Here is a 24,874-nt window from a genome sequence, read left to right as displayed (position 1 = left end):
TAATTTATGCCCTAGCCGGTTTGGCTCAGTGAATAGAGCATCGGCCTGCAGACCGGACCAAGGATCCCGGGTTTGATTCTGGTCAAGGTCATGTACCTAAGTTTGGTTGCAGGCTCCTCCCCATTTCAGGCCCCAGTGTAGGGGCAGGGAGGGGGAAGGAGGCAACCAATGGATGTGTTTCTCTCACATTGATATTTCACTCCCTCTCCCTCTTTCCCTTTCTCTTTTATTCTCTCTAAAATGCAATGGACAAATATCCTTGGGTGAAAATTTAAAAAAAAAAAAAAAGAAGTTACAAGTTGAGTACCACAAAACAAGATGAAAGAGTCGCGGGTCTTGATGACTTCAGATAAACCATGCCAACCCTGGGCAGACAACCTGAATGTATCTGATGCACTATTATTTTGCTATATTACATCAGTTATAATTATACAAAATTGAATAAAATCAACTACAATGATGAATCAAAAATGAAACTTTCATTGATATTGAACTAACATATAATAATGTCAACTTCCATTTTCCTTAAAAATAATAGCCTGGTAGGCTAATCACTTAACATGATAAAATAAATATTACCTGATATTAACCTTAAGGAATTAAGAAGTACAAATTAGCAGTCAAAAAATAGTCACAGGGGTGTAAAAGTACAGCATAGGGAATATGGTCAGTAATATTGTAATAACTATATATAGTGTTAGGTGGGTGCAAGACATAGATCACTTCATACCTCTTTTCCTTTCTCTTTTACTCTCTCTAAAATGCAATGGACAAATATCCTTGGATGAAAATTAAAAAAACTTGACATTATATATATATATATATATAATGTCAAACTACTGTGCTGTACACCTGAAACTAATATAATATTGAATGTTGACTATAATTGAGAAATTTCAAAAATTAATAAAAAGAAAAAATTAAGAAAATGATATTTGAAATTGAATTATGTACTTAAGAACAACTGAAAAAAATCTAAATAAAGAAATACTTATAGAGATATGAACAATTAACAGGTTTCTTAGCGCATATACCAGTACTGTCACAATACTGTTTTTCAAAACAGATGTGATCAAGGGCTGCACTAACATTGGACAGTGAAATAAGGTGCTGGAAGCTGGTACAATCTAACTCCATCTGGCTGATGAGCATGTTGAATTTGTGGAGCTATATGAATAGATCCCATGGTGCAAGTGAGGGCTGATGTCATGATTTAAAAGTAATTCTTATAGTTGGGCTCGAAACTAGGTTTAATTGCCTAATACCAGATTTGGAAATGTGCAAGGCTCATGAGATTTCAACAAATTACAGATATAAAAAAATGAACACATAGAAACTGACTTGATAAGAATTTATGATGGGGTTGTGAGCCAGTTCAATTGTGGACCTTGTCATGATTCAGTAGTGAGATATATATGCTTGGACACAAGGTGCCAACTAAATTTATATTTGAAATGTGAAACAAAAGAAAATAGTAATTGGCTAAGGAGATTCATTTTATTATACTGACAATTATATGTCATTCTATTCTTTTTTTCTTTTTCACTTTGCAAAAATGCACGATGAATACATTTGCATGTGATAAAGAAAATGTGAGTTGCAATAATGTCGCCAGTTGAATTGTGCTTAGATCAAAAGTGAAAAAATAACATGTTTAATCTCATCCTGAGTCCACTTAATGAGAAAGCTGGCAGGTAGACATATTTTGTCTAAAGATTTTACCAGTGACATTTTGGAATATCTACTAACTACTCAACTTACAAATTAATTGAGAATGAGGAATCTGTCAAAATAGGGGTTTCTAGAGATTTAAAATAAAAAGAGAGGTATGGATTTTTTAATATATGATTTCATGTTATCTGCTAAGTCAACTATTCAAAGAGAAATGAATATACTTTCATTTGCATAGTCTCAAGGACCACTTAATACTTCAAAGTCAATTTGATAGGTTGACAATAGTCTATGGCATGTTTGGACCCCGTATACTTGTCATTTCATAACAGGACACCAGTGAATTATTCTTTTCTTAAATTCTGACATCAGAATTCACACTTGACATATACGAGTCATTTGGGGGGGGTGACACTTCCATCCATATGTCATAATGGCATAATGCCCAAATTCTTGATCAGTTGAAGTATTTCTCCAGTGTTTAAATAATGATTTTTCATGATTTTCAATTTTTCAAGTGATTTTAGTGCTCACAAATTTGACAACCAGCTCCTTCAAAAATTCAAATATTCTTGTAATAAGTACAGGGAACAATGTGTAAACATGTACATGCCTTTTATTTTTCAAATATGGTCACAGTTTATATAATTTTAACAGTGATACTCCACCTTCTCCTTTTTGATAAAATTACTCAAAAAAGAAGCGGCAGTATTCACAAAGTGAGGATGGATCCTGTTTCCTACCACCTTCCCCTAGGGAAACGGAATGGAACAAGTGATTCAAGATATTACTTGGCAGTCTTTGACATATCTCCATAAATAATAAGAAGCATCTAATGCATGTAGGCAGAACTGTTCTTATGAGATTCAAAGAAACTGCTTGTCCTGAAATTATTTTTTAAAAAACTCCCTCTACACATCTGCATTCATTTTTAGGTGGGTAATTACAGTGGGGAAAGGTTCAGTGAGGAGAAATAAAAACAATGTATTTTGTTAAATCCTTGAATATTTAAAAATATGCTAAAATCTTGTTCTCCATGTGAGACAGTAAGTCTTGTCTGATACATGCATTTCCCTAATAAATACAAGTTTTCTTTTCTATGAATGGTACATTTTTGAATGTGGCGTGAATTATTTCAGTATATGTGGGTAACATTGCGTAATACAATACAACAATGTATTATTTTATTCCATAGTATAGCCTTGTTACTTCTTAATGGATGGGCTTAGTATTATTGTACTCAGTGCTGCCCAGCCGTGCCAAAGGAGCTTGTAATCACACCCCCACAGCAGGTGGCAGAGAGAAGACCAAGAGAAATGGCAGACCCTTGGTGTTGAAATGGATGACCTTGTTTTCCTATTCACCAGGAAGTGGTAGGGGATCATCATTAATTTTAGCTCATATTTTTTAACTTCTACTTCAAGTTTCTTCTTGACACCTCTTGAGATTATATGAATTATTATATCAGCAGGTATTGGGTTCTGAAGCATGCAATTTCATGCAGGGAAAAAATCAAGCAGTTGAACTATTAAAATTAATGCAAATAGTTTGTTTCTAAGTAAGAAGAAAAAGAGGGGTAATCTTGAGAAAGAATTATATATAGCAGACCAGAATTGTTTGAAATCTACACTTAAACTTATTCATTGTTTTAATCAAAAGTAATTACATTGCTTTTCAATATTAATTTCTGTATCATATGTATAAATTCATTATAAATTGGCTATGAAAAGAACAGTCCAAATATCTAAATTTACTTTTCATTTCCTATCAATACAAGGTTTGTTTACAACCTGTTTTGCAGCAGGCCAACAGGCGCTTTTGAAATCCATTTTTTACGCTTGTGATTCCGTGTTTTTAATAATGCAACCCACACCAACCAGAGAGAAATGCATTAAAGATTCCTGGAAGCACATTTCACTTCCTCTTGAATACCTGCTAGAATGAGATCTAATCCACAGACACAAAGGACTTCTGTACATCTAACCTAAAGCATGATGGCCCTTACTTCAGGATCTTTTCTTGGTGGTGGTTAAAAATGTCTGTATTCATCATAAAACATATTAAATCATCTTTTATATCACTAAGAATCTTCTCGCCAGACATCTTTTGTAGTTTTTACATACTAACGTTGTTTATTTTTCTCAAACTCGATGTTCCCAATTTCCTCCTTACGTATTATCACATAACATGAAAATGCACAAATTGTGGATTTCCAGTGTAAGCTGTTTTTACTTTGTTTAGTTGGAATTTATTTTTCATGTGATACTAAATACCTGGGTTCTAATTTAGTTCTATGTCCCTGCAGAAATCTTCAGCCTTTCCAATTCTCAGTATCCTCCTATGAAAGGAAGATAATAGCCTCTGCCCTTTCCTCAAACGAAAGGAAACCACTTTACAAATGTCTGAGCATATTTCGTTTCAGGAATTGCTGTGGTACAGACCTCCAAAGGTGCACATATAAGTTACAGAGTACACTCACAAACATGTGGTTGACTTTCATCAACATCTGATTATAGAAACCAAAGTCACTAAATATTTTTTCAAATACCAATTTTTCACACATGTAATAATTTTGGTGGTGGCTTTATGAGCCCTTATTAAATACATGAATCAGCTAGTATTATGAAGTGTTTCAAAATGCATGGCATCAGGATTGTCTCTGAGCCTAAAACAACACAAAGGAGAATGCTGATCATAACTGAAGAGTATACAACCTCTTCCTAGTATGAGCTGATGTTATTGTTCACTGCTTGCTTTCCATTGATGGCAAAATAAGTATCTGCAGCAGATAAGATCACAAGCTGGTTAATATCACAAGCCTGTCCTTGCTGCTAATATGATCTTATCAGTCACTGACTAATCACTTTCTAGGGAGGAGTATCAGTGCGTGCTCGCTCTCTCTCTTTTATTTGTTTTAACAGATCCTAAGGTGAGAAGCAAATACTACACACAGCAATATTAAAATAAGCTTTTTCTTTTTCTTTGTTAATTTTTTTTTTGCTCAGAGAGCTTGTGTTTACCTCATGGGACTATTGCCAAAGGCAGAGGTTTAATTCCATGTGCTGAAATATATCATCATGTTTTGGCATAATTGCATTTCTAATGGGCTCTCAGAGAAAGGAATGCATAAGTGCCAATTACAGCATGTTACAAATAAAGCATTATTATGTGTTCTGAAACGATCTGCATAATGGCAATATAGTCATATTATATTATGTTCAGTTATTTCTATCTCCTCGATTTGAATGTTTCTGTCAACAAATGATTTCTTAAGGAATGCCCCAAGTGTGATTTGAATTACATAAAGATAATACTTTGTCAATGATGTATGTAAAATAAAGTATAAAATTAGATAGATAATCACACAAATACATATATTGATATCCATATATAGCTATAGATATAGATAGATAATCCATATACAGGTACATATACATATGCATATATATATTACTAATCAGAAGATAACTATGAATAACTAGGCCCAGGCTAGTTGAAGTTGATATATGAGACATGAGAAAGTCATAGCAACCAAACATGCTCAAAGCAAATATCACAAATGATAATTCAAAAAGAAATATAAAGCCGTAACCGGTTTGGCTCAGTGGATAGAGCGTCGGCCTGTGGACTGAAGGGTCCCAGGTTTGATTCTGGTCAAGGGCATGTACCTTGATTGCGGGCACATCCCCAGTAGGGGGTGTGCAGGAGGCAGCTGATCGATGTTTCTCTCTCATCAATGTTTCTAACTCTCTATCCCTCTCCCTTCCTCTCTGTAAAAAAAAATCAATAAAATATATTTTAAAAAAAGAAATGTAAAAATAAGGACAAGTGATCACATCGTTGTTTATGTTTATGAATTTTTGTTTATGTTTTTGTGTTGTTTGTTCATGTGTTACTTGCAATTTTATACTCCACATAGAAGGGAAATCAAGGGTTACCAGAGGGAAAGGGGGTGCGTAGGTGGAAGTAGTAAAGGATAAATGGTGTTGAATATATTGTAACCGAAGGAGATTTGACTTCAACCGGTGAGCACACAATGTAATATGCAAATGATGTATTATAGAATTGTACAGTTTAAACCTGTATAATTTTATTAACCAATGTCACCTCAATAAATTTAATAAAATAAACAATTAGACACGAGCACCAAAATTAAATATAAACTGTTCCTAATGTTTGAAAGACTTATTGATATAATGCTATAGGTGAAAACATATATTACTTATTTTCTTCATGTCAAAATGTCTTAAGAATCAGTCTCTTTTTTTTAGAAAGAATTTGTCATTTATTATAGGTCATAGAATGAGGAGATATTTTTCTTAAATTTTGAGATTTTAGGCTTCTTACAAAATATAGCTGTTCAGTAGGTGAGTTGATCATATACTCATGTATCCATACTCACATACATGCCTGTACAGAGAAGTCACAGTTAAATATTTGGAGGGTTTACCTCTGACTAAAGCAGCAGTTCTCAACCTGTGGATCGTGACCCCTTTGGCGGTCGAATGACCCTTTCACAGGGGTCACTGAAGACCATCCTGCATATCGGATATTTACATTACGATTCATAACAGTAGCAACATTACAGTTATGAAGTAGTAACGAAAATAATTTTGTGGTTGGGTCACAACATGAGGAACTGTATTTAAAGGGCCAGAAGGTTGAGAACCACTGGACTAAAGCAAAGAGGGTGGCTGTTTCACCTTTGTATTAATATAAATAACAATTCCCAAAGAAATTCAATTTACAGGTCTCAGGTCCTCAGCCATTCCAGCCTCTCCGATTGCCCCAGATCTTGTTTCTTTCTTTCTTTAATCATCAGTTCTCATTTACCAAAGTTTATTTCTGAATTGAGTTTGAGGAGATTTTTTTTTCATTTTTAAATATATTGTTATTGTTGTTAGTATTACATCTACCTCCCATTGTATCCCCTTTCCCCCCTCCTCCCAACAACAGCACCTTCACCCCAATGTCAACCTCTGGGAACCTGTAGAATATTTTCTGATTCTGATATACATGACAAGTCACAAAGAATGTTCTTCACTTTAGTTTTTATGAAGTGGGAAACTATTTGACAATATGGCAGCACTCAGACCTGGGATACAGAATTGAAACTCATGGACACAGGCATTACGATGATTACCAGCAGGAAGTGGAGTAAGGGAGTAGTAAAGGGCCAAGGGGGTCAAATATGTGGTGATGGAAGATGACTTTGAAAGGAGTTTTAGGGATAAAATAGGCAGGTTTAGGGAGATTTTAGGAATAAAGAGGGCCCATGGGGGAGGACTGCATAGGTGAGGGCTTGGAGTTGCCAAAAGCATACATTTACCAAGAAGGGGAAAAAAAGGTGCCACAGGATAAGGGGAGAGGAAGACATCCATTCACAGAAGATAGGGAAAAGACAGGGTATGGGGAGGAAAAGGAAACAAACTTTCAAAGAGGATAGAGAAATGCTGACAAATGGGAGAAAGAGAAAAACAGATTTTTCACAAGAGATAGAGAATTCTACCACTGAAGGGGGAGAGGAAGAGGTGGGCACCATGTGGATTTTGAGCTTTGAGGCTGATATTCTACCAATTGGAAGGCAGTATGAAGAGACAAATAACTGCAGCCTTATAAACCTTAGAAAAAGAGCTTAGGGGTTACCCTTGGGACCTCCTCCCTACATGGGAGTCTGTACTGTTTCAAATAAATTTCCGCCCTTTTCATCTACCACCTTTTGTCCAGGGCTTTATTCTTCGAATCCATCTGGACAAGAACCCGGGAAAGAAATCACCCTTGCATCCTGCTCAGCCACCCGACTGAACGTGACTTTCAGTGGTGGGCACATAAGACAATATATAGATCATGTATCATGGAAATGTACACTTGAAACTTATATCATCTTACTAAATAATGTCACCCCAATAAAATAATTTTTAAAATATTTAAAAAATAAAATAAATAAACTCATATTTAACACAGATGTAAAAGGTGATGGTGAGAGCCAATGTTAGACCAGAAATATTTCCTGTTTCTCTTTTCTTAAATGTTTTATCCATATTTGCCAAAGTGGACAAATGTGAAATATTTCAACTTATTCAGCTGGAAAACAAAGAAAGAACCAATAGGTTCAATTTTGAGAAAATTTCTGAAAAATATTTAGAGGTAATAATATATAAATATTATTCACAATAAAAACAAACAACAGCAATAATACGAATCCTCTGTTGATCCCTTATCTTTCTTCAGCGACTATCTCATTTGTTAGTTGTGTTTTCTATGTAAAATATATGAAACTCTCCAGTCATGGGCGCTATATCACTGCAATCTCCAGAGCCCTGGCAGCAAGTTTCCTGAATTCTGAATCAATCTCTACACCACACTGAGTATATTGAAGCAAAGTCATTGTCAAGCAGTAACTCCTATGTGCTTCAGAGCACCTACAGCTTCTTTGATCTATCCTGGGCATAGTTAACTTGAGACAGCAATATCGGGAAGTCTGTTGAAGTGCTCACCACCGAAAATATATGTGGAGGATGTTTACAATTGTAATTAATTTTGTTTTATTTCATGTAAGTTCTGTTTTCTAGTTTATTTAGTTCTTTGATGCAGGCTTATCCCATTTAGAGTTGTATTGATCTTATAAATAGCTATATATGTAATTTTGCTTTAAATTACTTTTAAATTTATAGTTGTATCTCTGAGTATTTTTGAGACCAGTGAGGGTATTTTCAGTTCTTATTTTTAAAATGAATTCAGAAAGTTAGCAGAGTTGATGATTATTACAGCTCCAGATTAATTTTGAACAGTCAACTCTAAACTAGAAAAAGAATCACAATACCAAAAAAAAAAAAAGTAATAGCATATTATAGTACAGAAAGCTAATTTCCTGTTGCTGTTGCAGATTCACTCACTAAAAATGTCAGGACAATCTTATTTCAAAATTTTAACACGGTGGTGGAGAGCTGTTATAATAGAGCAAGTATTTATGATAATTAGGTTTTGCTGAATAATGTGGTTCTTCAAAGATGATAGTTGTGGATATTGATTTTCCAAATGGACTGAGTCATTGATTGAACGCAATTTGAAGAGGAACCAAATTAGTCTCTTGAATTTACCTGGGGCTGCTACTGCTGGAATACATTATCTGAGGAATCCCATAGCTATGTTTAATAGGTCAAGGACTCCCCCTGTCTGCTGGTTCACTTGTGGAATCATTTCTTAGTTAATAATGTTTACCTGTAAAACCATAGGTGACTCCAAGGAGTTGCTTAGCGATTGATTTTTTCTTTGCTAAGATAAACAAATTCCAAAATTGAACTAAGAATGCTAAGCTTGTTTATTCATACAAGGAAATGAGGAAGTTGGATGATGCAAATATAAGCTATTATTGAGAGGTAAGATTAAAAGATTTCTATAGAGATAGCTGGCAAAACAGTTAAACATATAAATATTCCTGAGGGAGAAGACAATGGAAAATACTTTCATATGAAACACAGTAGATTATTCTTTAATTACCATTAGGTAAAAAAAGCCCTCATCCACTAGAACTAGAACAAATGCAGTCATGTTAGCAAAGTAGTATATTTCTAACATTCTAACCTTTTTTAAAATAGTTTAGTCTTTCTGAAATTTGAATATCAAACATTCAGTGTGCATATTTAATATGGAATGTTTCTATATATTGTGTTACTATATTTATAATATACTTTATAATTAATAAGAAAAATACTGAATTATATGAAAATATCATTAAAAATTGAATTGTGAATTATTTATAGGATGCTATAGGGTCAAAGAATAAGATATGTTAAATACTAATATTTTTAAGTGCATCTAACAATAAAAAACAAAGATTAATTTAAATATTTCTTTCTAGTATGCCTGTCTGATATATTTCAAGTTGTTTTTCTCCATCTATTTGGGGTATCAAAAAAATCTCAAGCTAGAAAGACATGTGCATGTCTTTATACTATTATTCCAAAATTACAAATATATGCATACTTACACTATATACATAGTATATACATTTTTAATATTGTATTGAATGGATTCTAATATACTTTTATATATTTAGCATATGTGAAATTTTAGTCAATGACACTTTAAAATAAAAAATAGCAACATTGTTTTATGGTAAATAATATGAGTATGATATTTTGTCTTCACTACATTGAATATATTTAATTAATTTCTTTCTACTAGTTTTTATTGATATTTATGAGAGACTTCAATCATTCATTTTAATCCATCTTTTAACTCTGGTACATGTTATATTTCATTTTACTTTATGGTTCATATGGTGAAGTTTCAATTACTACATGTCTACAAAAAGTTACATATTTATTTATTCTTCATAGCACAAAGGCATACACACATACATATATACAGATACACAGTTTTATATATTTTTTAAATCTAGGAACACATACTTTTTCAGTTTTGAATAACTCTTAAATATTGGGCAATCAAATATCATTTCTTTGTCAATTCCATCATTTTAGTATTTTGCAACTGTTATGTTTGAAAGACAATTTGGAAATTCCTTAGAAAATTGAACATACACTTACCATATGATTCATTAGATGAATTCTTGGTAATTACTCACAAAATTACAAGCTTACATCAGTTCAAATACCTGTACATGGATATCAATATCAGTTTTTTCACAATTGCCAATAGTTGGAATAAACCAAAATGTCCTTAAGTAGGTAAATGGATAAATAAATTGTGGTACATCCAGACAATGGACTATTATGCAGTGCTAAAGAGAAATAAAGTATCAAGTCATGAAAAATATGGAGGAAGCTTAAATGCATATTATTAAGTGAAAGAAGCCATCTGAAAAAGCTACATACTATATGAAATCAATTATATGACATTCTTAAAAAGATAAAACTATGGAGACAGTAAAAAGATCTATAGTTGCTATGGGTTAAGCGTTGAGGGAAGGGGTGAATAGGTGATTATAAATCTTTGAAAAGAAATTAAAATATATTGACAATAGCATATATTATATACAATGCAATAATATATGAGACTATTTCATGACCTTAGTGACAGAAACACAAAGTCCTAGCTAAGGAAATAGTAATAAATATATTATAATATATTGTAGTCTTTAATTAAGCAATAACATATACCATCAAGCCTTTCAAAATTCACACCATCTGATGACCCCCAAATATTGATCACTCTCACAGAACTACATAACCAACAGTTTAAAGGTCATCTACAAAGGAATATCGCATCCTTCCAACTGTTAACCTATATAAAGTAAAAATAATCTCCATGACAGTGCTTTGAATATTGCTGCATGAGTGATGGGGCAGGTTTGCTGGTAAAGAGAAGTGAGGGTTTGAATAAGTAGAAGTACTAATTCATTATAGAAAGGTACAACAATGAGCAAATGTGGAAGTTTATTGTTGTTTGTACTTATGATGTTGTTGTTGCTTTCCGTTTGTTAAATTTTGATTTGGGTAAAAAGGAAAATTCCTTTGAAGGCCATAAATAGGTAATGAGGTCTCATGATAACAATCCCCCCAAAAATTGAGGAGAAAATTATGTAGACATTGAATAGAAAATATTCGATAGCACAATAGGTTTAGACTTTATGATCATGGAAAAGCCACTAAGGTTTTTCAACAATCATAGCACATGAAGAAAATTATGATTTTGGAGTAAATATGGGCAAATAACCTCTTTAAATCTCTATTTCTTATATTCCAAAATGAGGAGAAATAATAACTGTGACAATGGACAATAAGGAATAAATGTGATGTCATTAAGAAATAGTATGAAAGCATAGAAAAATGGGATAAATAGGAAGAATAGCAAGAGAAAACGAAAAAAGAAAGATATGAAAAAGGAATAATGAATAGTAATAAAGAGCAAAGGGAAGCAATGGGAAAAGAGTGAGAAGGAACAAGAGAAAAGGAGGAAAGACAAGATGAAGGACTCATCATGTAATGAGGACATGATAAATTCAAATTTTAAATTTTATGATGATGGCAGAATATCTAAATCAAATGTCTAACAGGTGTGTATGGGACTGGAGATGAGGAAATATTTCAGCTCTGGACATGTATACATGAGCATTATCCTTGTAAAGATGACAAGACCTAAAAATAATGTGATTTTAGAAGGAGAGATTATTTATAAGGAAAAGGGAAAGATCAAAGGGGAAAATGAGGGGGCGGGGAATGAGAGGAAAAATGGGGGAGGAAGAAAGCAGTGAGGACTGAGAATAATCTAGAATGTCATTTTTAATGATGCCCAAAGAAAACATATATAATTTGAAATATATGTAATATTTCTCACTATTAAATACTGTGTAGTAAAGGAAAAGGTATTTATGAGATGCTTGTAAACCAAGTAAGTGCAGTTTTATTAGCATAGTAAAGTAATGGTTCAGAAGCAAATTGCAAGAAATTTTTATTACAATGGATGTGAGAATATGGGAAAAATAGAGTGTGTGATCATCTTTTAAGAAGTCAAACAATTAAAGGAAACAACAAGTTTGAATAAAAATATAAATATAACTTCAGGTGTACATGATTAAAAAAATAGTGTCAATGAGAACAGGACATTATTTGAGCGAAAGTAATGGAAAGGGTAGAAATAAGAAACTACAGATAATGAGGAATGGCTGGTGGGTAGATGACCGATGAAGTGATTTTTTTTGAAGGAGACAAGAAGAAACAAAAGGAGAACAGGTAGAGAATTCACAATTGAAAAGCATAAAAAATATTTCTAGGCCTAGAAGATTTACGCGTTGTTCTTGGCCCACAGGCTTCTAAGTATATTGCATGATGGTCAAAGAACATGTTTTGTTGCTTAATTACTAAGAGAAAGCACTTTTGGCTTTTCTGTAGCAAGCCTAACGAGAACCTCTTTATAATTTTTTTTTTCTCTCTGGTAGAAAATATTAACATTTTATTGTACTTGTAAAGAAAAAACACACCAGAAGATTTTAAAAGAATCCCCAACATTCAGACTAGTTCCTATAATTTTAACGCTTTAATAAATTTCATAGTTAGATTATTCACTATCTCAATCCAAAGAGAGGTCTAAGTGTCAAGTAAAATAAATTTTTCTCAAGAGAAAATGAAGTCCCTCTGAAGCTGTCCTAACACTCTGTAGGAAGATAACAATCAATAACATGCACTTGCTATCTTTCCCAGGAGAACAGGATGTTTTGAAAAGGATTTCTCATTTATTGTCCAGTATTCTCATTTACTGTACAGTATCACTGAAAATTCATCAAGCTAGCTCAACTGAAAATAAATAAATAAATTCCAAAATCCACCTACATTGTTCATTCTCTTTCCTATTGCATCTATCTTGGAGAAGAAAGACATAAAATCATCTCTTTCTTCTTCTTTTTTTCCTTTTTCTATTAAATTTATTGGGGTGACATTGGTCAACATGATCATATAGGTTTCAGATGTAGGTTTCTATGTTACAAGATCTGTATATTGCACTGTGTAGGGAAGTGCAAATCAAAACTACAATGAGAGACCATCTCACACCTGTTAGAGTAGCCTTTATCCACAAGACAAGCAATAATAAATGTTAGAAAGGTTGTGGGGAAAAAGGGAACCCTCACTCACTGCCTGTGGGACTATAGACTGGTACAACCACTATGGAAAGCAGTCTGGTAAGTCCTCAAAAAATTAAGAATAGAGCTATCATACGACCCAGCAATCTTGGGTATATACCCGAAAAACTCAAAATCATGCATGTGCAAAGATATATGCACCCTTATGTTCATTAAAATCATCTTTTTAAAGAAATAATAATCCTTCTGCAGCAAGCAATTCCCAAGGATTATATTACACCATTTATTTGTAGTAGTGTAAAATGATTTATAACTTTTTTTCCATAAGAAAACCATAAGATTGTACTCTGCACTAGTCAATTACAGACTGGGTATATACTCCACAGCTATTTCATTGTATTTATAAATTGAAGAAGGTGAAGCTTAATTAGAAATATGCATCATATAAATGTTTCAACCAATTTAAATTAGCCACTGGATAGGTCTGAATCTAAGATGAGAGTAGATTTTTAACAAAGAGGAAAAAATATTAATAATGTAACTCTTTGCCAATAAGCTTGAATTTGAAATGCAATAACTTCCTAAGTATAAATTATTTAACTAATTATTCAAATTTAGGAGTGGTTTAATTTTTTATATTTTCCAACTAGAAGTAGGCTATAATAATAAACAAACTCAGTGGCCACAAAAACATACATATTTACAGGCACATGTTAATGGCTTCATGGCTAAAATTTAATATAATCTTATCTAATAAAATATTTGGGTTTATTTTTTATGACTTAAATTCTGTTAAAACACCAATTTAGTTCAATTTTGCAAGAGCCTTTTCCTTTCATCCCCATTAGTGGGTTATTATTAAATTAAAATATTTAAATTAACTTCAACATTTAAAAAATTGGCAAAAATTCTCAGTATGTAAATATAAACATCAATAGTCAAGATAAATCTGGAGACATAATTTCTTAATGAGAATTTGAGCAAAATATTATGTGCAAAGATGTATGTACCCTTACGTTCATTAAAATAACAAAAGCATTTACCCAGTTAACGTCTGATAATCTCATATTTTACAGGTCTATATTTTAAGAACATCTTTCTTAATGTTGGTATATAACTATTTTTTCTCCTTTTATACTTCTTTACACTAAAATTTCTTTACTCAGCTATTTGATTTGAACATCTTAATTTAACATACATAGTGAAGATTTTCTGACAAAACAACTTTTAAAACGTATTTTACTCTTCTGATTTGTGGCCTCCTTTCTTTGAAAATTGGTTAATTCTAATTAACTCAGCGGGTGGGATTCCATGTGGATGAACTAAAAATATAATTTTATTTCATGTTCCAAAAGAGATATAAAGCCATTAATTTGTGTGACATGTAAGCTAAACATTTTGCTATTTTCCACCTCACTAAATCTCAGACCAGCATTTCTCAGGCTAATATTTTATTCCAAAAATAAAAAAAAGAACAGACTTTGCCCTAGCCAGCTTGGCTCAATGGATAGAGGGTCGGCCTGCGGCCTAAAGGGTCCCAGGTTTAATTCTGGTCAAGGACACATGCCCGGGTTGCGGGCTCTATCCCAAGTGGGGGGCGTGCAGGAGGCAGCCGATCAGTGATTCTCTCTCATCATTGATGTTTCTAATTCTCTCTCCCTCTTCCTTCCTCTCTAAAATCAATAAAAAAAGAACAGATTTTAATCATAGCTTCTTCACTGTTGAATACTTCATATTATTTAACATTATAAAAAACATCTCTAAAGATATCTAAATATTATAGATTTCAGCACTTACTAACTTCTATTTTGTCTTGGTTTATATATTAGAACTGGTTATATGTTATACTGTATGACTAACCCCATTAATTGGCAAAATGGTAGGGGAACCGCAAAATGACTTAGTATTTGCTCAATTATATTGTTTTGAATGAGTAACATACCAAATAATTTGGGTAAAAGAGCAATATGCAAAATTACACAGTGAATTCTGGGAATGAGACTCAGTGATGGAAGGTCTGCAGACATAACTGAAAGTCAGATGAGGACAAGTAGTAGAGTCTCTAATCTCCAACTGATTAATATCTTAAAGGAGGATTTGAAAATTACATTTTCAAATTTATCTTTTGAGTTACTAGAACCAGGAAAAACAGTAGGATACTGCTTAATAATATATGGATAATATATAAATTAGAACTATTTATTTCATGAGGGTTTGTAAGACTTTCACATAGATCTTTCTAATAGTCAGTTCTATATATATATAAAGTTTTAAAAACTAGTTATAGTTGAAAAAACAGTTTATACAAATATTTAGTTGTATGATGATACCTCAATGTAAGTTCAATATTTTTCTAGAGATAACAATTAGGGGAAAAAGGAGAGGAAGAGTTAGGGACACATTGATAAGAATATTAAAGAGAAAAATAATCAGAACCAATGAAAAATATATGTACAAAGGTAGAAGACAAAATCTATTAGTGGCCATGATGATTAATTTTATGTGTTATCTTGACAAGACTCTGGTGATCCATTGATTTGTTAAACATCAGCCTACATGTTGCAGTGAAGGTATTTTTTAGATGTAATTAACATTTATAACCAGCAGGCTTTAAATAAAGCAGATTGCCTTCCATAATATGTGTGGGATTCATGCAATCAGTTGTAAATCTTAAGAGTAAAGACTTCTGCTTCTTGAACCTCATAATAGATCTCAATGTATTGACAAGGATCTCTACATCTATCCCTATATCTATCACATTTTTTTTTTAAATCCTCACCTGAGGATATTTTTTTCATTGAGAGAGTGAAAGGGAAGGAGAGAGAGAAATACCCAGGATGTGAAAGAGACACTTCGATTGGTTGGCTCCCTCACATGGCCCACTGGGGCTGGAGAACCTGCAACAGAGGTATGTTCCCTTGACTGGGAAGCAAACCCTCCACCCTTGGGTCCACAGGCCGAAGCTCCAACCACTGAGCCAAACGAGCCAGAGCTATCATCTATTGATCTATCAATATATTTATTGGTTATGTGCCCCTGGATAACCCTGAGTAAAACAGTGGTTAATAACATAGTTTCTTGGTTTGGTGACAAGGGTCTTAGCATAAGCAACTTTATTTTGGGTCTGATATCTTGTTTTGTTTTTAATCAACATGTGGAATGTTTTCATGGCATATTAACAGTTTAATAAAAATGTCTGTATGTTTGTATAGAAAATGGACTGAAAAGCTAAGTCCACAGATATTCAGAATATTTAGTTATCTCTATATTTTTTACTTTTCTTTTAGTGCTTAATTCATATTTTCTAAGATGTCTAGAATGTTAAAAAAAAGTTACTAATGAATAATTAAATATTGCTTGTGTGTATAGAAGAGGAATTTTAGAAGAATGTAGTGGAATCAAAAAGGCTAAATGGTTCTTTAATAAAGCTGATTAAAAATTTATAAAGAAAAAATAGAAGTGTTACAGGTAGTTGGACAGACATGAGCAGAGCAAAGACAATGTGCCAGGTACAGAAACTCATGAGGGCAAAATGCCCCAGATGCCTAGCAAGGGGCAAACCTGGGAAAACAAGAGCCTCATCGCCAGGGTAACCTGTCCTCCCTAGCATATCGCTGCTCATGCAGTTTGGATCCCTGTGTTTTCATATCCCTAGTCATGCGGTTTAGACCTCCTGACCTTTTCCTCCCTGAAGATCACATCTAGGCCTCAATTGTATTTCAGCTCCAGGCCCAGAAAAGCAGCAAAACCAGACAAGTGCTGTGGTTGCCATGGCTGCCTCAGCACCAGCTATACTGACTAAGGACCCCCCTGCCTTGGCACCAATCAATCAGTGGAGAGCACGACACTTAAAGAGACACCTGGAAAGCTGATGAATATTCTATTGAGTATACTAATGAATATTCTATTGAATATACTAATGAATATTCTATTGAATACCCTCTAAGACCTCCCCTGAGATTTCCACCTGCAAGAGAGATAAATCCACCCAGGATGAACCCCCAAGGCACACTCTCCCCGTGGGAGCACTCCCTTGCCAATCCCTTCCCACCTTCTTCCCTCTAAGACTTAAGTGACCCTATAAGACTCACAACCAGGGGAGCAAGGGGCAGCAGCAGCTTGTCCCAGGCCAACGCCCTGTCTCCCAGGCCCCCCTTTCTCTGACTTCTCGGTGAGCCAAAGCAGCTCAGCCTAGGCCCGTGGTCGGCAAACTGCGGCTCTTTGGCCCCTTGAGTGTGGCTCTCCCACAAAATACCAGCTCTTCCACAAAATACCCACTTCTGCACATGGGCCACAAAGTTTCAATCGCACTGTACGTGCACGCCCGCACGTGGTATTTTGTGGAAGAGCCACACTGAAGGGGCCAAAGAGCTGCATGTAGCTCATGAGCCGTGGTTTGCCGACCACGGGCCTAGGCTCTCCTGTTACTATTTCTATGCCCTTCCTCATTTCACCGTCCTAAGTATATTTTCTTTGTAGCCAATAAATTTTTACTTACTTTGCTATATTTTGTCTCTTGACTGAAATATTTCCTTTAAGAAGACAAGAACTGAGGTTTCATTGTATCCCTGGTAACAGAAGCATCAGATGAGGGTGGTTAAAAAAATGAGTGTACATGCAGGTGAATTTGTAGATCGGTAGTGAGTTTCATATTTGTGGTTTTCATTTTCTCTGTGTATTATGAAGTGAGTATTTAAAGAGCATGAAGACATTTTAGGCCAAAAGACTGATTCAAAATTCTCTTCTTCCTAGTGACTATAGAGAAACAACCTGGTGGAAAAAGGGCACAAGATAAGAGGTAATATGTAGTTGGCCTACTTGAACACTAAAAATTACATGGTAGTAAGTGTGGAAATATAGGGAAAAAGTTATAAAATTTTAAATTCTTTAAGAAAGTCATGAACAGTGGCATTTGACATGACCTATTCAGTAGGAGAAGAGTTAGATAAATAGAGACAAGTTCTTTCAAGAAGAACATTGTAATGCCAAAAATGACATGACCTAAAGGAGGGAAGTTAGAAGGAATGTTCAGGGGAATCATGAAATAATGAATTTGGCTGAAGTAGCAGCATAAAAGAAGATAAGAACATTTTATAATCAGTACTAGCTACCTGTATTTTTTACTGCATTTTGTTTTGTCCTGTGTTTACCATGTACCTCTGAATATTGCAAGGAAAAACAAAAATATTTCAATTACACAGCACAGTAAAAGTAGATACACAAACAAGCCAATGAGATCTACAAGTTAATCCCCAAATTTCTTTCAATCATGCACTAAACAGTATTTAACTGTATGTCATCTTACATAATTTTTTAAAAATATATTTTATTGACTTTTTACAGAGAGGAAGGGAGAGGGATAGAGAGTTAGAAACATCAATAAGAGAGAAACATCAATCAGCTGCTTCCTGCACACTCCCTACTGGGGATGTGCCCGCAACCAAGGTACATGCCCTTGACTGGAATCGAACCTGGGACCCTTGAGTCCGCAGGCTGACGCTCTATCCACTGAGCCAAACCGGTTAGGGCCATAATTTTAAACACAATAATAATTCTTACTTCATCAATACTACTGTTAAAACACAAAAGAATAAAATATAGGCACTGTTAAGCAAGAGAAATGCATTTAGAATAAAAAAATGTCTTTCCATTTCATATTACTTACAACAATGTTTTATAAAATCCTGGCCTCACTAATAACAGATTAAATCATTGAATGTGAGTTATATAATTTGAGCTTGTTTTACTTAATGTAAAATGGATGGAATAGTGAAAGTAAAAAGCCATATGTTTTTATAATATTCATTTTCTCAGAATTGTTAAATAATATTATCTATTCATGCTACTAGTCACTAAGTAGTGCTCTCATGGTGATTTTCCAATTTAATTTGATACTGAAATATATAAACATGTAAGAGACAGTGAAAATAGCTTTGTTCTTATTTCTTGGAGCTGGTTTTGTTCTATTTCTAATGCAAAACATTTCTGATCTATGCCCTTGAAATATCCACAGAAACATCATTAGTGTCAAAGCTATTCCTTCTTTCTTTATAATTTATCTTTCCCAACATTATTTTTAATTATTTTTAATTTAGGTCAAGGATAAAGACAGTTCTACATAACCAATGCAAATTTTGGAGTTAAAGAAATGAGACAGCATATTTGTAAATGTATTTTAATAAGATATACTTAGAACTCAATATATTTAGTCATAAGTTTAAGTATCACAAAGGCAACAGTATAAGAAGTGTAAGTTAAACAATGATTCTTCTTTTATTTCTCTTATCTTTTCTACCTAATGTATTTCAATAAATTACTTATTCTTATAAAATGTGAGATCAACACAAATATGCTGATACCTGCTCTTTTGAATTAAGTATATATTTGAAACACTGACATATAAAATGCTTATTTTTCCTGTCATTCTTTATTTTTTAATCTGAGTTAAATAGTATCTGAAAGTAAATGATTTCACTTTTGTCTTCAGGGACTTTATAATGCTTTCTTTATATGTCTGTGGAAGTCAGTGACAGTTTTAAATCTGCTGCACTTGTATAAAATCAGTTTAATTTTTCATGGGTTGTAAATTATTAATAAGAAATAATTAAATACTGACAGAATTTATCAATTTGAATTACCAAAATAAGTTAGATTTATTTGTAAGTGTTCAATTAATTTGATAGTAGCCATTACAAAAATATAATTTCGAGTTTTGTCTGTAGATTGAGTATAAGACTGAACTACAGACAGAAATATGTTGTGGGACCTCAACTGTGCCAAGGGGCCCTGCTAATATTAAAAGTTCTCAGATTCAGGAAAAGATGCTTAGGTTCAGGAAAAGTAGAATGTGAAAGTCTTTTTTTGTTTTATTTGTGTGATTTGTTTGTTGACAGCAGAGAAACTATATTTCTGAAGACATTTATGAAATCCAGTGATGAGTTCTTTCTAAAGGACAGAAAGTTTCTTCTAATATCAGGACGTTTAATCAGCAATGAGAGAGTCCTAATCTAAGTTCAGGAAAATGGTGGGGAGAAATAGAGAAAAGAAAATTTTCCAGGTTCTGGTAAATTCATCCTAGCCGATTTGGGTCAGTGGACAGAGCATCGGCCTGCAGACTATTGGGTCCCAGGTTCAATTCCTGTCAAGGGCACCCAGGTGGGGGCACCAGCAGGAGGCAACCAATCGATATGTTTCTCTCAAATCTATGTTTCTCTATGTCTTTCCCTCTCTCTCCCACTCTCCCTAAAAATCAATGGAAAAATATCCTTGGATGAGGATTAACTAAAAAAAACACAAATCACCGATTCAAGATTATATTAGCCTTTTAGGTTGATTAAATACATTAAAATAATGATGCCCCAAGGGCTTTCAATATGTGTCTTTGACTTTTGATCTCTATCTACACTAATAAAAGAGAAACATGGTAATTGGCGTACGACCGCTACCCTTCCCATTGGCTAATCAGGGAGATATAGGGCTTTCAATATGTGTCTTTGACTTTTGATCTCTATATTATTATGAAAGCTAATCTCATGGAACATGAATGTAAAGAGATAAATAATTATAATTCTTACTCAGGGTACCCCTGGGTGAAAATGGGGAAGCAACAACATATATCAATGACAGGTCAAGTGTCGCTCAAGTATCATAACTTATGTGGAAACTTTCCAGATTTCTCCCAGCTAAAAAATTCACTCCTCTGTTTGGGCAGTCATGTTTATCACAGTCCAAATGTGCAAATATGTTTCAGCCTTGATTCCCTTCATTTTTCTATCTTGGTTTTATCTATATATCAATCTGTCTGTCTGTCTACTTACTTGTGCCATGCTTAGCAGTCTTTTACTTTATGATAGCCTGACTTATTTAGAGATGTGTCAAGCTTCTAAACTAAATTGGGCAAAAGCTAAATGTTTTCATCACCTAGTGTCTAACATAAAATTAATATAATATTGAGTATAGTTTAAAATCACTTCAAAAATATCATTCAATAGGTAATGCTCACATTTTAGCAAAAATTTTAAAATAAGATATATTTAATATCAACCTGATAGACTTAAAAGTATCAGAGGTCAAGTATTTCAGGGGTCACTGTGATATTTCTACAAGAAATATGTTTTTGAGAAACATGTCTCTGTAAGTTAGTGAGTGAAATAATCAGATCTCATGAGAACTGACTGCTGGCAGATTCAATATTTGAGCTATAGTTACATACCATTATTCTGGAATGGAAATGTAAATCAGATAAAGAAAGTAAGCTTTTATTCTTTACTTTTAATTGTAATGTACTTGTTTGCATTTTATCATGAGTATGCTTTTATAATAAGTTGAACTAAACGTCTTAAAAATATTTATAGATATGGGAATTTTAAGAATGGAAGGCTGAATAGGAGTTCAATGATATTCTCCTTGTATATCTAATGAAACAGTTTTTAAATAACCTTAATCAAATAATATATTGTCTAATGTTAATAAACAATTATTAAATGAAATATTGGGTCCCAGGTTCAATTCCTGTCAAGGGCACCCTGGTGGGGGCACCAGCAGGAGGCAACCAATCGATATGTTTCTCTCAAATCTATGTTTCTCTATGTCTTTCCCTCTCTCTCCCACTCTCCCTAAAAATCAATGGAAAAATATCCTTGGATGAGGATTAACTAAAAAAAACACAAATCACCGATTCAAGATTACATTAGCCTTTTAGGTTGATTAAATATATTAAAATAATGATGCTCCAAGGGCTTTCAATATGTGTCTTTGACTTTTGATCTCTATATTATTATGAAAGCTAATCTCATGGAACATGAATGTAAAGAGATAAATAATTATAATTCTTACTCAGGGTACCCCTGGGTGAAAATGGGGAAGCAACAACATATATCAATGACAGGTCAAGTGTCGCTCAAGTATCATAACTTATGTGGAAACTTTCCAGGTTTCTCCCAGCTAAAAAATTTACTCCTCTGTTTGGGCAGTCATGTTTATCACAGTCCAAATGTGCAAATATGTTTCAGCCTTGATTCCCTTCATTTTTCTATCCTGGTTTTATCTATATATCAATCTGTCTGTCTGTCTGTCTACTTATTTGTGCCATGCTTAGCAGTCTTTTACCTTATGATGGCCTGACTTATTTAGAGATGTGTCAAGCTTCTAAACTAAATTGGGCAAAAGCTAAATGTTTTCATCACCTAGTGTCTAACATAAAATTAATATAATATTGAGTATAGTTTAAAATCACTTCAAAAATATCATTCAATAGGTAATGCTCACATTTTAGCAAAAATTTTAAAATAAGATATATTTAATATCAACCTGATAGACTTAAAAGTATCAGAGGTCAAGTATTTCAGGGGTCACTGTGATATTTCTACAAGAAATATGTTTTTGAGAAACATGTCTCTGTAAGTTAGTGAGTGAAATAATCAGATCTCATGAGAACTGACTGCTGGCAGATTCAATATTTGAGCTATAGTTACATACCATTATTCTGGAATGGAAATGTAAATCAGATAAAGAAAGTAAGCTTTTATTCTTTACTTTTAATTGTAATGTACTTGTTTGCATTTTATCATGAGTATGCTTTTATAATAAGTTGAACTAAACGTCTTAAAAATATTTATAGATATGGGAATTTTAAGAATGGAAGGCTGAATAGGAGTTCAATGATATTCTCCTTGTATATCTAATGAAACAGTTTTTAAATAACCTTAATCAAATAATATATTGTCTAATGTTAATAAACAATTAGTTAAATGAAAAGAAACTAATCCCCAAATTATTCAAAAACAAAATCATAACAATGTTTTCTACACTAAATATAATAAAATATTTAGGGGAAAAATAAAAACATATCAATTTCCAAAATAGAATATCTCTAAAAATACAAAAAGGATTAAATAATAGTTAAAATGTCATTGATTTTAAAATTTAAAAGATCATATCCTATATAATAAAAGGCTAATATGCAAATAGACCAAATGGCGGAACAACTGAACCGGTTGCTATGATGTGTGCTGACCACCAGGGGGTGCGCACAGACCATGGCGGGTGTTGGCAGCAGGCAGCAGAGCACGGAACATGGCAGGCATCAGCTGCGGTGGGATGGTGGAGCAAGTGAGCAGGGGTGCCAGACCAAGGTGGGGTGCCAGTCACTGTCATCGGGGCGAGCCTCTGGTGATTACTGAAAATTCTTTGCTCCTGTGCACTGTGGTCTCGGCCAGTGCTTACACCTGCTGCTGGCGCTGGCCCCACTTGCACCCACTGCCAGCGCCTGGCACCGGTCCCAATCGCTTGGAGCCGTCAGTGGGTGCAAGCAGTGGCTGCCGCCCGATCGCCCCTGAGAGCTTCTCCACCTCCCCCTGCTCCTAAGGGACGATCAGGGCAGCAGCCCCTACTCACACCCACTAACACCGGAAGTGTGCCCACAGGCATGGAGGTCATGGAGATGTCAGCAAAAGGAATCAAACCTGTCACCTTGGAACTCTTAGGCAACTCTCCACGGATCATCTTCTCAGACTGCGGCATGGAGAACGCCGTAAGGGGGCGCTGTTGTCCAGCTTCCTCACATGAGGCTATGTTTGTTGAAATGGCACAAGGGTATTTGTGCAAAAGGAAATTCTTGATAAATTCACAGAACAAGTGTTGAAACAGACCCAAAGGTTAAAAATTGGAGATCCACTTCTGGAAGGTCCCAGGATGGGCCTCCTCATCAACCGACCACACCTGGAGCGAGTCTTTGGGTTTGTTAAACTGGCAAAGGAGCAGGGGGCTGTGTTGTGTGTGAGACCTATACTGACCTGAAGATCCCCAATTAAAGGATGGATATTACAGGAGACCTTGCGTATTGACTGACTGCAGAGAGGACAGGACCTGTATGAAAGAAGAGATCTTCGGGCCAGTTATGTCCCTTCTCTTACTTTATACGGAAGCTGAGGTTCTGGAAAGAGCCAACAACACCCTTTTTAATCACTGGTGTCTTCACCAGGGACACCCTGTGTGCTCACAGAGTGGAGGCCGAGATCCAGCTTGGAAGGGGCTTATCAACAATGATAACATCAGCCCAGTGGAGTTGCCCTTCAGTGGGTATAAGAAGTCAGGATTTGGCAGACAGAATGGTCGTATGACAGTTGAGTGTGATTCACAACTAAACACTGTGTGTGGAGATGAGGGTTGTGGAATCTGCTTTTTTTAAAGTGGGTCCTGATCCCTGTGGACAGCTGAGGACTCCGGAGACCGGCAGAGGCAGTGCACTGCATACCGGTGAGTCCGGATTCCGTTGTGTGAGGTCCGAGTCTGGGTCAGCATCACTCTCCATCTTTCAGTCATCTCTTCCCAATTGAAAGGATGAAGTGCTTTTAGATTCTAATCAAGAAAGTTGTGATTTTTTGCAAAGCGAAGTAATGTGCAATCCTAAACAGCCAGTAACACTTCTGAAGGCAGGGGACCAGGATTATGACTCATGCACAGATTGGAACCCCTGGCCGAATTCTCTCTGTAGTTTATTTAGAAGAACTTGTTCCTTTTAGGTTCCTGGTGGACGCGTGACAGATGATTTCGGCTCACCGACATGTGATAAGCTCCGGCCCCTTGTCATTCCCCTGAAAAGCTGACAATCAGGGCAGGGAGGGAATTAGATACTGGATAGGTCAGTCCATGTGAACAGTG

At 34.5% G+C, this 24,874-nt stretch overlaps 1 pseudogene; it reads left to right on the top strand.

The window, feature by feature from the left end:
• Nucleotides 1–24,549, top strand: part of LOC102262935 — a 46,439-nt pseudogene extending 21,890 nt beyond the window's left edge.
• The last annotated feature ends 325 nt before the right edge of the window (nt 24,550–24,874 follow it).

The sequence above is a fragment of the Myotis brandtii genome, unplaced genomic scaffold (assembly GCF_000412655.1).
Source record: "Myotis brandtii unplaced genomic scaffold, ASM41265v1 scaffold53, whole genome shotgun sequence".
In the NCBI taxonomy this organism is placed as follows: Eukaryota; Metazoa; Chordata; class Mammalia; order Chiroptera; family Vespertilionidae; genus Myotis; species Myotis brandtii.
The sequence above is the reverse complement of the archived record's forward strand: the minus strand, read 5'-3'. Positions and strand labels throughout refer to the sequence as shown.